The sequence below is a fragment of the Sceloporus undulatus genome, chromosome 6 (assembly GCF_019175285.1).
Source record: "Sceloporus undulatus isolate JIND9_A2432 ecotype Alabama chromosome 6, SceUnd_v1.1, whole genome shotgun sequence".
In the NCBI taxonomy this organism is placed as follows: domain Eukaryota; kingdom Metazoa; phylum Chordata; class Lepidosauria; order Squamata; family Phrynosomatidae; genus Sceloporus; species Sceloporus undulatus.
The window spans coordinates 85,164,124-85,179,301 of NC_056527.1; the positions used below are offsets into that span (position 1 = coordinate 85,164,124).

A 15,178-nucleotide genomic window follows, 5' to 3' on the forward strand; every position below is an offset into this window, starting at 1 on the left:
AGAAAGTTTTTTGTGCATGCAGGCTGGCATGTCCAAAAGGGACATTAGTTTATTATCACATCATCATCAATAATAATAATAAGTAGGGCAAAGAAAGAGCTTTTGGCATGCAGACTCCATGTCCAAAAAAGGAGATTTTTTTTTGTTATCAATATTATTATTATTTGAGGCAAAGAAAGAGCTTTTTGCATGCAGGCTGCATGTCCAAAAAGGGAGCTTTTCCTTTTATCAATAATAATAAAATAATAATAATAATAATATAATAAATAATAATAATATAATTTAAAATAAAAAAAGCCCAAGTCTCCCTTTTTGGAGATGCTTTGCCAGGCTGCCTGCCCAAAGCCCTTCCTTTGCCCCACTCTGACTCTGTCCAATTGGGCTAATTAGTGCAGCTGCCCGGACCAACGTTCCAAAGGCAGCTGCTCCAAGGAGGGAAGCAATCAGCTCCACACATGAATCCACTGTACATCCATGCATCCATTTATATATATGTATAACACACCCACCCTCCCAGGAGCCAGAGGAGGGCGCCTGCGCGTCCCAAGGGTCCGTAGGCAGGCAGCAGCCAGTCACTCAGTCAGTGAGGGAGTGAGACGCGTGCTGCGCCTTCTTCATCATCATCATCCCAACTGGGCTGCTGCGCCTCTCCTTTGCTTTGCGCCCAGCCAGAGATGTTGCAGTTGCAAGCCATGCCCAGCTGAGCAGCCTCTTGGACAGCCAGGTGAGTGGGAAAAGGGAGCTATGATGCTCCAGAGGGACACGGTGATGTTGGGGTGTCTTTTCTGTGTGAGTGGGTACTCCTCTTTCTTAGTTGCGTCCACACTGGGGAAATAACCCGGTTGGAGACCACTTTTCCCTACCCTGGCTCCATGCTCTGGTGCCACAACAACCACCATTCCAGAATTCCAGAGCATGGAGCCAGGGCAGTGAAAGTGGTCTCCAACCAGTTTATGTCTCCAATGTGGATGCAGCCTCAGTCCCTCTCATTCACTCCGTTCCCTTTTTTGCTTCTCTTTCTCTCAACCCACTTCCTTCCTTTCCTTTCCTTCAATTCCGTGCAGGTTTTTTCAGCTCTGTCTTTCTCCTTCCTTCCTATTTTGGCCTTCCTATTTTTTATTTCTTATCTTGCAATACCTCTGTTGGACCCTTTTGGTGGCTATCTGTTTTGTTTTTCCCTCCCATCAGCATCTCTCTTTCCCTCCCCCCCTCTCTCTTCCTTCCTTCCTTTCCTTCCTCCTCCTTCCCTCCCCCCTTTTCTTCCACACACTTTGGTTTTGGCTCGCTCCCCACCCCCCCAACCTTGTTTCTGTCAGAAGCAAAAACCTATCTGTGTCAGAGCAAAAGGTACTTTTGCAAAAGGTTCTCCCCCCCGGTCCCTTCCATGAATAAGTTTCCCTCTTTGGGCATGAACTTTACAGACTTTTAATTTTATTCTTATTAGCAAAGTGATAGTTGGGCTGCAGATAGAAAAACCGAAGAAAGCTGTATAGTCGAAGGCTTTCACAGCCAGCGTCCATAGTTTTTTTGTAGGGTTTTCGGGCTTTGTGGCCATGTTCTAGAAGAGTTTCTTCCTGACGTTTCGCCAGCATCTGTGGCTGGCATCTTCAGAGAATGCTGGCATGGGAGGGAGTTGGGTGTGTATATTGCAAAGAGGTTTTAACTTTTCTCCGTTTACCTCTTTCTGCCAAGTATGTTCCGCATGGAACTAAGAAGCTTTACTACCTGGCCTTTCTATCTGGCAGCACAACTACACACTTGCTAATCAATAGTAAATTAAAGTGGTGTGACTTGGTCCGGTATGGAAAGCTAGCCTCGGTTAGGTTGGTGTTGGTCCCCAACCCAATGAGCTTTTTAATGAGATTTATGTAGGCTGACATTTGCAGCACTCACTTGTCACTGTAAACTTCCTGAATACTGGACGTTTAAGTGTGTGCCCAAGTTGGGTGGGAGACTCTTCTTGCTACACTCGTCCCTCCACATTCGCTGGGGTTAGGGGCCCAGTCTTCCCATGAATGTGGAAAAACTGCAAGTAACAAAACACTATGTTTTTTACCTGAGGGAACACCTGTTTAAGATCTCTAGTGCAATCTGTGGTCAACATCCGCCAGACATTGACCATAGAACTGCACTGGAGGAGCTTCAAGTGCCTAATGGAGTGCTCTCCTCTCTAGGAATGTATGGGTCCTTCAGTGCGACTTTGATTATAGAGTTTGCGCTGGAAAGCTACATAGGCCTAGTGGAGTGTTCTCCTCTAGGAATTGTAGGTCGTTAAGTGGACGTTTTGTTAAAATGGACCACAGAGTTGTGCTGGAGGAACTGATATTCCTAGAGAGAACATATTAATAAAATCTGTGAATAATCAATCTGCAAAGGTCAAATCCGCAGCAGTGGAGGGACGAGTGTATATGGAAGCCTCCGTCCCCAAAGCTTGATAAGGTGAGACTGAAGAGCTGGAAGCTTATGTAATTGTATAAACAGAAGTAATCATTCGTCTGTAACAGATAGTTGATGCAAGAATATACAAGCTAAGTGTAACAGACTTAAACCGAGTGCACAACAAATCTCAACCAAGCAGTCAAAAAGGCGAGAGAAAACTCATTTGTTTTTATGTTACGGTGCGGGTCTTTTGAGCTATGCAGGTGCTTCAAGTCTGAGTAAGAAGTATGAGCATGCTTGCAGTATGAGTAGAAAAGCAATAATTTTCATGGTCCTATGGGTGTGTAGAATAGTACAAGTATGTAATTTTTGAATTATTGATGTCACAGACAATAGCTACATAGAACTCTTATCGTGTCTGAGGAACTCTTCCGTATAACGAAAAGAACAACAATGTCATTCTGTGTTAAAGAGAAACTGGACAATTGTATGTATTTCCTTACCTATTTTGGCCAAGCAGATCACTTTTGTGACAACACTTCTCTATAGTGAAAAGCCTGTATATTAATGTAGTCAGAATGTCACAGTTCAACATAATAAGTTTTAGAGATATAACTGGTGTCCAGGTGTCAGCATTTTAAATGGGAAAACTAGCATAACAGTATCTTTTACACAGTCAGGTCTGTTAGCACTGCACGTGATACTTGTTGGTGTTCTTTAGGAACCGAACACAGTTCTCTATTATTGAGTGATGACAATTCTGTGCAAATGGAGCCCTCTTAGAGTCCAGTGAAACCGGATGAGAAATGTTGATGTTTTGGAGCATCATGCAAGCCTTTATGTTAGACTCGATTCTTCATCAGGCAGCTTCCTCAGGCTGATGACTCAAATAATCCAATAATTGTTTCATGAAGAGGATTTCTGTGTCAGATAAGATTACACCCCACACCTCCTAACACCATTATTAAAATGTCGGTGGACCTCTGTCATATCGCTTGGAGCTAATGCAACCACAGCCCATTTTTGTACATGCACCATCACTGGTGAGGAAGTGTGGCAATGGTGTCATCTTTTGTGTGTAAGGAGTGTATGAGGCTAAGAAAATTGCTCCCCTTCTTCCTCCTCCCCTAATTTGGGTCACGGCTGTCACTGGGAAATCTCAACACTCCTAGTTAATGAGGGCTTTAAAAAGAAGAAGCTGGGGAGTATCTGCCTCTCTCCAGGGCACCAAGGGGGTGAATTGTGTTAATAGCACAATAATAAATCTGGTGCAGATAGAGACTGCTACATGCCATGCTTTGACACATTTATTAACCTTCCCCAAAAGCTTGTCCTTGGTTGGGCATGATAGGAGACCTGTATGCAGGAGCTGTATTCCTTGTTTGATTCAGGAGTAGATTATAATCACAAATAGCACTGCTGATCAGATCACTGGTCCACAACACCTGATTCTGTTCCCTCCCACTGCCAGCCAAGAAAAGCTGCTGAATTGCAAACATTTAGGTGTACTCTTAAAAGAGGGAGAGAAATTTTCATCCAGGTAAAACTTGAAGAAGTTACTTTATGAATTGAATGTTCTATGCTCTGACCCAGAAATTGTGCATCAAGTGTGGCTTCCATGCTGCTGCACATTGATTGGCTTTCCATGGCAGTGGGGCAATGCATCGCTTTGGGGCTTAGTCCAAACTTTAAAGGAGCTTGTCCAAGGTGCTCAGCCTGTTTGGGGGCTAAGGTTCAGTCCTTTGGCGAACTCCTTTAAAGTTCAAACTAAATTCCTAGTTTCTCTATTGAAGCTGCTATCTCAGGTAAAGCATGTTTAAAAGGTGTTAAGCATCTTTCTTGCACCAGTCCAGAAGTAGAAAATAAGGGCATAGAAATCTTTAGATCTTAGCTTCCTTAGGTTTTCCTTTTAATTTCAGAGGACAAATTAAGCAATGCCACAAAACAAAAACGTATTTCGTCAGAGTTTGTGTGTCATCTTCCCAATACATAATGTTGTTGCTGTTTGTTGTGTGTGCCTTCAAGTCATTTCTATGGAGACCCTATGACAAACCTTATGGAGTTTTCTTGGTAGGCGTTTGCTGTCTCCTGAGGCTGAGAGCATGTGACTTGCCCAAAGTCACTCAGTGAGTTTTCATGGTGTGAGCTGGGTATTGAACTCTCCAGAATCATAGTCCAACACTCAACCACAAACATACAGCATGCTAACACTCTTCTATTGCAGTGTGTAGTGCACATTTGATGTGCTGAATGCTCATGTAGTCAGTGCACATGGTAATTTTGCCAATGTGTACTACATCTCATCTACATCTGAACTCAAGTTTTCCTATACTTGCTATTTGCCTTAGTCCTCTTTTCTTCATCTGGTGTGTGGGAAGCCTGTGTGCTGGGGAACTCCTGCCACAGAAATCACACAGCGTAGGAAGTGGCGTGTTTGAACTACAATCCCCAGAACCCCTTGCCACAGCCAGTATGGCACAATTAATTTCTTTTAAAAAGTAATTTCCAAATTGAGGGAGCGCCTCCTCATGGCTTCATTCAAAATTATGGGGAGTACTTGTCACATAGTTTCCTTCACTATGTTGTTTTTAATGCTTCCATAATCCAACTGTCTAAATCCCTTCCGTGGAACTAAAATCTAGGAACAAAAGGCTTGCATCCACCAAAAGGAATAATCCAGTTTGACACCACTTAACTGCTATGGCTAGTGTTATGGAATTTTGGGAACTGTAATTTGTTGTGACACCAGAGCTCTTTGACAGAGAAGCTAAATGTCTCACAGACTATCCCTAGAATTCCATGGCATTGAGCTATGATTGTTAAAGTGGTGTCAAACTGGATTATTTCTGTGGTGTAGATCCAGTCAAAGTAACAGTTGTAGGTTTCCTCTCCCCATCAATTTAGTCCAACAAACTCAAAAACTGTCTATCAAAACAGGGCAAATGGAAGCCATAGACATATCCAGAATGCAACTTTTGACCAACATTGTGAATTAAATCATTTGGAATGTGAGATAACTTATCTGCAGGCTTGCTTACTGGTCAGAGCATGTGCTCCTGAAGGTTCCACTACTTCGTTTACAAGCCTCCATGGGAAAGGCACTCCATCACTTGGAACAGCTCTGCAAGTTGAAGTCTAATCATATAGAATCATAGAGTTGGAAGAGACTTCAAGGGCCATCCAGTCCAACTCCCTGCCATACAGGGATACACAATCAAAGCACCCCTGACATACAGCCATCCAGCCTCTATTTAAAGACCTCCAAAGAAGGAGATTCCACCACCCTCTTAAGGAGCATGTTCCACTGTCGAGCAGCTCTTACTGGCAGGACGTTCTTCCTAATGTTGAAGTGGGATCTCTTTTCCTGTAGTTTCAATCCATTGCTCAGGGTCCTATTCTCTGGAGCTGCAGAAAACAAGCTTGCTCCATCTTCAGTATGACATCCTTTGAAATATTTAAACAGGATGATCATATCACCTCTTAACCTTGTCTTCTCCAGGCTAAACATACCCAGCTCCCTCAGTCTCTCCTCACAGGGCATGGTTTCCAGATGTTTCACCATTTTGGTCACCTTCCTCTGGACACACTCCTTTTTGAATTGTAGTTTCCAGAATTTGACACAGTATTCCAAGTGAGGCCTGACCAAAACAGAATAGCGTGGTACTATTACTTCCCTCAGTCTTGACACTATACTTCTGTTGATACACCCTAGAATCTCATTGGCTTTTTAAGGTCTTGCATCCCACTGTTTGTAGGGTGCAATTTTAGTTTCCCAGAGGTGTTAACCCCTTTAAAGGAAACAAAAATAAATGCAAGTTTGAAAATTAAACTTGTTAAAGTTCAGCTTTAATCAGCAGAACAACGAAAGTCTGGGCCAGGCTATTATTTTTAATCTGTCTTCCTAAAGAATAAAAACTTACTCAGAAAAACAACAACAAACATGCAGTTTGTGGTTTCAAAAAATAAACAATAATGGTGTTAATAAATATATACATAAAATAACTGAAGCCTAATCTGACTGGTGATGGTTTTGGTACTGAGAAATAAATCTCACCATCTTTTAAGATAGCAGGAAGATGGGACAAGCTACTGCTTGCTGACTGCAGTTACTAGCAGTTTAGAATCTTGAGAGAGAGCTATTCAACTGCCTCCACGACTGAGTGACAGGACCCACATGATAGATAGAATGAGAGAGGGAGTCCCTATCTATATAATGAGGGAAAGGTGAATGTAATGCATACATTTCCCAACTCTGTTGACTCAAGTTCAGCCTGGGATTTACTAGTACTCCTAGATCAGGGGTAGGCAACCTGCGGCCCGGCGAGGCCTTGGGACCGGCCCCAGCCCGGTCTTGCCGCCGATTGCCGCCAGGGCCTTTGGCGTCTCACACAAGGGGCATGGTGGGGCAAATATCTATAGAAGCCTCAGAAACATGCATTTATCTTAACATTTTTTAAAAAATCAGCAAATTTTTTTGCATGACCTCCATTTTTTATTTAAAAAGTGTCCTCCATTTGAAAATTTTGTCCTACATTTGTCCCGGTTTATTTATTTATTTAATTTTTTTTTAAAAAAATATTTAATTATTTATTTTTTGGCTTCGGCCCCCCAGTTGTCTGAGGGACAGCAACCCGGCCCCCGGCTCAAAAGGGTTGCCTACCCCTGTCCTAGATCTTTTTCACTTGTACTGTTGTCAAGCCAGTCTGAAGGCCAAGACTGGGAACCACTGATCTAAATATACTTGGATTAGCCCCATTAATTTCATTCAGTCACCTTAAATAAATCTGGATTCAATAAACAGGATGTCCACACCAGCAGGTCATAATCTTTACAACTGACGCAGTACACCAAATAAAAAGTTTGTTCTGCTATATAGGGCAAATATATTCATATGACTGGCATACAAGCTACAAAATCCTGAGCTTAGTCGGTGCCCTGATCCTGAATCTGGAAGATCTCCAGGGCAACTTGGATGGTCTCTGACACACCCCAGCCCCCCAAGATTTCCTCTGCCAGCCCCAGCAGGGAGAAAGAATACAATTATCCCTGGTTTGCATACCAGAATGGTATGTAAACTGGGTTACAACCAGAGCTGGTAAGAGTCACTATTTTGGACTACAGCTTCAAGAATTCTCCAGCCAGAATGAGGATTCTGGAATATATAGGTGGGTTACAGACCGCTCGTTTTGGGCGGTCTGCACCCGCCCCTTTCCCTGGTGTATCGGGGCCTCAGCGGCTAGACCAGCAGCCGCTGAGGCCCCGATCTGCCGCTTTCCGGGCTGTGGGGAAGCGGCAAAAGGCCGCTTCCCCGCAGCCTGGAAAGGGGTGTCCTTGTGGCTTCAAGCCCCAAGGACACCCCATGGTGGCGGGGAGGAGGAGAAAGGGGCTGCTTGGCCCCTTTCCCCTTTGCGCCGCTGGGCGCAGCCATGTGAAGGCTGCGCCAAGCGGCGCAAACCAGGAAGGAGCTCCGAAACGGAGCTCCTTCCTGCTCCATGCTAAGGGCGCACTAAGCGCCCTGGCACAGAGTGACGACGTCATGTCCGCACTGCCCCATATAGAGGCGGCGTGGTCGTGACGTATTGATGGCGGCGGCCATGTGGAACAGCCGCCGCCATTTTGTGTGTGTGGAGCACGCACTAGGGTTAGGGGGTGCGGAAACACCGCCCCTTCCTAACCCTAGTACACGCTCTGCGCGTACTATATGGTCCTTCTGTAATGGGCCTTAGTCTAAAAATTAACTTTTCCAAGTTCTGGTTGATCGTTTTTCTCCATGTTTCAGCACCAAGGACAGACACCCAAAACTGGGAGATTGTCCAGTGGAAAACAGTGAGCGAGCAGCACTTTGAGAGATCACAATGACCCTTCTTTCTTTTCCTTGTCTTTGCTTTTGGGCTGCTGTTGTGCCAAAAATTCAGGTGAGCCATATCTAGACAGATGAATTCCATCAGCTTCATCTTGTCATGGCTTAATTTGTCACTCAGACATCCAAGATTTAATTACTAGATGTCTCTTTTGCATCTACAAACCTGGTGTTGACTGGTGTTGACTGATGGGATTTTAACATTTTTAAGCCTTTTAACCTTTTAAAAAACTTGTTTAAAACATTTTTAGTCTGTTTAAATCATTTCATTGTTTGAAAATGTTTTGAACTACTTATATCAATTGTACATGAATGTTGTCCTCATGATACAGGGTGGGCTGTGAATATTGCCTATTTGCCTAAATACCCTGAAGATACTAGATCCTGGCTGATCTCAGGAAGATCAGCAGAATTGGCCCTGGTTGTTATTTGGAAAGGAGATTATATCCCGGCAAAGTCAATGGCATATCCAATCTCTGGGTTGTCCTTGCCTAAGAGAAACCTATGAAATTAATTGGGGTTGTTGTAAGTTGTCAGGTGATTTGAAGGCACATATATTACATTATAAATATTTTAATATTTTTAATTAATGTATTAAAAGAAAACTGACTCATATATATAAAAAATCCCAACCAGAACAGTGTTAGTAAATTTCCTTGCAAGTGATTCTGTTATATTCTGGACAATCCTTACATTCACAGACCAGAACATGGAAAAATTACTTTTTGGGTGGGTTGCAGCTTTCAAAACCCTTCAGCTGTGGGATCCTTGGAGTTTTATTCTAAAAAAGTAATTTTCCCAAGCTTTACAGCAGATACGTACAGAAATTTTTACCTATATGAGGGAACTGTGTAGTCCAGATATGGCTAGCTTCTGGATGTAGTGCTTGTTGAATCCCTAATTAAAATTAAAATCCAGGGTGCAGTTACTTTCCTCCCCCCCCCATCCTTACCAGGTATTCTGTAGTAAGCAAAAAGATGGAAGCAGGCCTGGAAAGCATAAGATAACAAATGGAAACCAGGCTTCCTGGACCTCCTGGACATTTCCATGCACAAGGCAAAGCAAGTGCCCATTGCAAGCCTCATCTCGAAGCACCCAGGGTGAAAGAGATGCAGTTTAGGTTGGTTTTGGTCATGGCAAGGCAGCAGAGTGAATGAGGTCCTTCATCCTGAGCTTTCTATCGCAAACCCGTGAGGGAGCAAGATCTGAAAACCTTGGTGATTGATTTATAACTCTGATAGCTTTAGTGCCCAGAAAGTAATTATGCCTCTGGCAAATTAAGCTCAGTGATCGGAAGTGGCAAACCAAGAGAAATAATCTGCAAAGGGAAGATAGCGGCCATCCCCTTGTGTCTTCAGATACATTATTCAATTAATTTGGCTACTTATGTGAGTGATTAAAGTTAGCGCTTGTGGAGGTTTTTCATTCCTTTTCAAATGGCATGGAGTGGACTATTGAGGGACGGTGAGTGCTGGCTCATAATGTGTTAGAAATCATAGCACATGGAAGTGAAATAACTCTGCAGGTCAGAAAGAAATGTGTAGCACAGAATTCCAGAAGGTTCCAAGTTTCACCCGGGCCGGAACTGTACCAGCTGTGCATGAAAACTAAAGAACCGTCTTTTGTCTGTTCACCCTTACAGATGAAATGTTGGCAGCTAGACAGGCAATGCCTATTTATTTCTTTATTTAAAATTATTTTAATGCAGCCTTTAAAGATACATTTCAAGTTTTGGTAAGAGCAGTCAAATTTCTTAGAGATGTTTTTCTTATCTCTAGTTTAAGGACTGCTGTTCATGGCATTTAATATAGAGTGTGCATGTGAAAGAGAGAGAGAAAGAGGCTGCTGAGAGAAAAATTGACAGCAGCACTTGTTATTCATGTGTGGAGAAGAGTGAATGCCAAAGTAAATAAGGCGAAGGGAAAACAGATAATGCTGTGATTGTGGGGAAATCCCTGGAAGGCACTAAGATGGGGAAGCAGAAGGACAAGGAATTTAGGCAAGGTCTGTAAAAATAGGTCCATTCCACTGGCAGTTGTTAGGAACTGGACCACTTGTTAAAAATTGCAACTAACAAACACTAGATTCAGAAATATAGGTGCTGATCCAGACTTGGAGCGATAGGATTTAGATGCCTTTGTAACTAGAGCATTACTTTTTAGGATTAAAACTCACAGTGACTGTGCTTGGTAAGGGATTTTCAGAGTTTCATTCTTTACAAAGTAAAATTTTTGCACTTGGATAGTATTAAATAAGAGGCTTCTCATCCACAGAAGAAACATGATATATCAAGTAGCAGAAAAGAGTTCCACCTTGTTTCATATTCCATACTGATAAGTGAAAACCACTTGGCTGATCAGTGAGATGGGTGAACATATTTATTTACTGGGATAAGCACTCTTCTTTTTAAAAAAAAAACAGCTAGCAGTTATCCTTTCGAAATATAATGCTTAAATAGCTAATGCTGTTTGCCTTAAATAGTTCTGATGGGCGTTATAATTCAGAATGGGTTCATTACAAAGTTTGCACACTTCCATAAACAGACCCATTAGTTATAGTGTTGCTAGGTTCTCAGCAAGACCTGCGCTTTTTAAAATGCATCTTTCAGCTCTTATGTCAGCAAAGTCTTTCCTGGAATTTGTCCCCACCCTGCTTCAACATTTCAGTTTTGAACCCAATTTATATGACAAACAAGCCATTCCATACACTCAGCTTTTCGTAATACACAATCCAGGCATTGAGCTCTTGGACAGGGCCTGCCTTTTAAGATGCTGCCTTGCATTTGAGAACATTTTTGAAAGTTTGCCTACCTCTTTCCCGCAAGCTGTGATTTTATATGAGTGAAGTAACTCATTGCTTTCCTCTACGCTCCTCCCTGCATTTGAAATGTATAATTTCTCTGTCCGGAACCTGAGAGGCTTTAATCGTACAAAACAAACATTCAAAATGTCCAACTGCGGAGCAGTATAATGAACCCTGCCAGGCACTGTATGTCAATTTAGGGCTGATTGAGACATACAAAGATGATGGTTTGCCCTGATGTTCTTCTTCAGCTGTATCTCAAGTAGCAATTGATGTTTCTTTCATCCGCGCTCAAGAATGACACCCATGCTATCAAGAAAATTCACTTTGCCTTTGGTGAGGACAAATATTTCTTCTTCACATGCCCCACAAATGGGTCATAAAGAATGTCTGTATGTTTAAAAAGCTTCTTGAGATTCTGCCAGGAAATTTAAGAGCTAGAACCGGTAATATGTCCTGAAGCTGTTTATCAAGGAATCAAATGAGGAAGCAGGGCCTAAATGCTGTCCAGTCTGAATGCCTCGCCTGAGGCGGGATCCTTTAAGCAACAACCCACTACTTGCTCTACAGATGAAGGGGCTTTTATTATGAGTTTTTAGCTTAAGGCAACCAGAGGAAAATGGCTACCTTTGTGGAGGCAATTTGTATGCACCCTTGGAGCCTGAAATCCACCTCTTAACGTTGGTCCCCAGTGAGCAAGCTGTGTGACACAAACATGTTCGAGTGCCATGTTACTTCCTTGAACAGAGACATGAAGGGTTTGAAACTAGATTTGAAAGATGTTCTCTTATAAAACCTTTTACAGTATTACAATGTGGCAGCCAGGTGTGTATCTCTTCCTGCAGGATCTCAGCTGTATTTACAAGTAAATTTGACACTCATTTTCAGATTTGTATTTCTGGCTGCAATTTTTCCCTACTCCTCCCAAATTCAAGGATAGTTGGCAAGCATAAAAGAGGAAGATGCACACTCATCCCTCAAAGTGTTGCCTTGTGTTTCATGCCAATGCCACTGAAAATCCTACTTCCTTCTTCTAAAGCTAGTAATTGCTTGTAAAGGGTAACTCCCAAATCCTTCCATTTTTCACCTGGCTTGGCTTATTCTCTTTCAGAACGTTGCCCATTTTGGAACAAGAGGTCATCCCACATACTGAGAAGGAGACCCACAGATGTCCTGTATTTCTAATAATTGCTGAGAATTCTTGTTTGCCACTTCTGGGCATTCTAGCTTGTCTAGCTGTTTCATTTTGCCTGGATGACCTGTTTGGCTCCTTCAGCCAGCAGGTGGTTAAGGGTAGAAGAACATGGCAGTTTGTGGAGTTTTTAAAATAGATTATTTTTTTTAGCATTTGAGAACCAGCCAAATATAGTGGTTTGAGTGTTGGCCTGTGACTCCAGAGACCAGGGTTCGATTCCCAGCTTGGCCATGAAACCCACTGGGTAACCTTGGGCAAGTCACCTGCTCTCAGCCTCAGGAGAAGGCAATGGGAAACCTCCCCTGAAATCTTGCCAAGAATACCCCATGATAGGTTTGTCTTAAGGTCGCCATAAGTCAGAAGTGTCTTGAAGGCACACAACAACAACAGGTTTGGGATATTTATGCAACCAAACAAATAAGCAATACAATATATAAACAGGAACTAGATTGCCCAGGCTTATGTGTAAAAGCCTACCAAACACAATACAGTGTTTCATTTTCATAATGAGGCCATATGCACCTAGTATGTTAATTAGTATGGTGTGCTTGATCAAACATTAAAGGACTCACATCTCTCTCTCACACACACAGACACACACGCGCACGCACGCACACACCAAAGCAGAAGACACTTCAGAGTTGGGTTGGACACTTAGAATATTCTGGTATTGTGGATTTAAAACTCCCAGTATTTCTCTCCATTGTTATGTTGTTTTCTGAGATATGAAGTCCAAAAACATTTGAAGGACCCCCCACTTGAAGAACCCAGAAGCAAGAGTTCTCTAACAAAGAATTCTAAATCCCTCAGGAAATGACAACTCCTGGATTCTGTAGGATGGAGCCATACCTGTTGAAGTTGTATGAAAAAGCTATAACTGGAGGTCCCTTCACAGGCCCTGGGCAGTGCTGCTGCCAAGGAAATCACAATATTGAGGGGCAGTGGTATCACTAGGGGGCTGTGGGGGAGTGTGGACCACACTGGTTGGCACCCCAGAAGAGAGGTGACACCCGGCCAAGTGAACCCCTCTCCCTGTTGCATACCATTCTACTCATGAGTGGAACAGCATGCTGCAGTGAGGGAGAGTGCACACACCCCTGCCTGCCATGTGCTGTTCTATTCATGAGTAAAATGGCGTGTGGCAGCGAAGTGAGGGGGCATGCAATTTTCGCTCCCACTCCTTCTCACCGGGGGACACCACTGTTGATTAAATGGATGCAGTTCAGAGCAGGCTAAATTTAGAGTGTTTGGGTTCACGGTTATTCTAAATGACAAGACTTTATTAGTGCCTCTCTGTGTTAATTAGTGCTTAATTGAAAATCCCCCCCCCCTTAACTTTGCCTAGTTGTTTGTGGGCTGTAGAGTCCTAGCCCACATTTTGACAATGCTCTGGTGGAGAAGGTGCAAAATGGTAAAAGGAAGCGAGCACACATCCCTGTGTTATCTAGGCAACTAAAAGCACTTCCAGGTGGAAGACTCCTGGTTCCATTAAATAATATTTAAAAAAAGCATTATGTGGCTATTGTGTCATTTTCTCTCTATCATTTTATTTGTGAAGAGAGTGGAGGAAACGTAAGATGTGTCAGGGAGACTTGGGAGGGCTACACATGAAAGGTGATGCTGTCTGGGCTCCCTGCAAAATTCAATAAAAGCCTTGTATTGGGAGCACCTTATGAAACATAGGTTTGTTTGTCTGTGTGGCAGCATGACATCATGTGGGTCAATACATGATACCTGTATATATGCTAGTATCATACAGTGAGACCAAAAAGAAATGGAAGTGGGGGAAGAAAAGAAGTGTGTGTGTGTGTGTGTGTGGAAGGGGGGAGGGATAAACCATCATTGCAAACATCCCTGAATAGTACGTTTTGAGAATATGGATTCTTCTAGACTATACAGGAATACCCCCATTAACAAACTCCCTATACATTTGGTGATCAAAATGGAAACCATAAGAAAAATGGAGATTGGTTGAAAGAAAATAATTGTGGAAGCATTTTGAAAGAAGCTTTCAAGTGGTCTATAGAAGGTTTAAACAAATTTTAACTTTTGTACTTATATATTTCTCATATATATTGCTAGTTGTGAATAAAACGTTTGCTAAAACATGCTAAACTGCTCTCCTTTTTTGTGGAAGCAGACCCTATCCCAAGCACATTTTTAGTTCATGATTTTTCTAACAAGAAAGAAATTCTGGGAGTTCTAGCAAGTGTATCTTTAAAAACACCTGCTTAACTTACCACAAACTCTTCCTGGTCCCAAAAGGTGAAATATAAATGTTATATTTATACTGTTAGATTTGATTTCCTGCCCACCCCCCAACCCCATTGTAATAACCAAATGCCATATTTGTTCTTGCCCAGGATTCCTGTCCCACTCATCAAACTGATAATCCTATATCACAAGCACTGTGGGAGCTATGACCACACATCCCTCTTAGAAGTGTGAGGATGCCCTCAGAGATGATGGTAACAGAACAAATCAATCACTTACTTGGTTGGCAGTGAGTCCCACTGACAGGGAGAAACAGTGTTAAATGGAGTATTAATTCTTGCATTGGGAGGAGTGAAGAATTATTAGTTCATTATTATGAGTTCATCAGATTTGAAATATACAATGGAGGCTGGTTGTCTTCTTTTTTGAATGGCATATTATAAATGGGGAACCTGCCTGGGGTAAAGGTGGACAAGCTGAAAATAAAACAGACTTTTGATTGTGGCTGGAAAATTGGATGGGCCTCCATTTTTGAAGTTTTTGTTTGTTTCTGGGATGATGATTTCATCACACAGTGGTCGATCTTAGGAAACAAAAAGTGCCTTTGGTGTTCACTCCTGGGCACCACTGGTTCAGGAAAATATTGACAACCTGAAGAGGGTTTGAAAGATAGCCTCAAAGAAGAGGACTGTTCTACACAACAAATCTTGTAAGGAAAGGATGAAGGA

At 42.5% G+C, this 15,178-nt stretch overlaps 1 protein-coding gene across 3 annotated transcripts in view; it reads left to right on the forward strand.

Annotated features, from left to right (window-relative positions):
- Positions 1 to 675: 675 nt before the first annotated feature.
- ZNF385C (zinc finger protein 385C) overlaps positions 676 to 15,178 on the forward strand; it is a 201,177-nt gene continuing 186,674 nt past the window's right edge. For all 3 annotated transcript variants that reach the window (XM_042476759.1, XM_042476761.1, XM_042476762.1), the window contains exon 1: positions 676 to 724. The gene's annotated coding sequence lies outside the window, so the exon portion shown is untranslated. The remainder of the gene's footprint in view (positions 725 to 15,178) is intronic.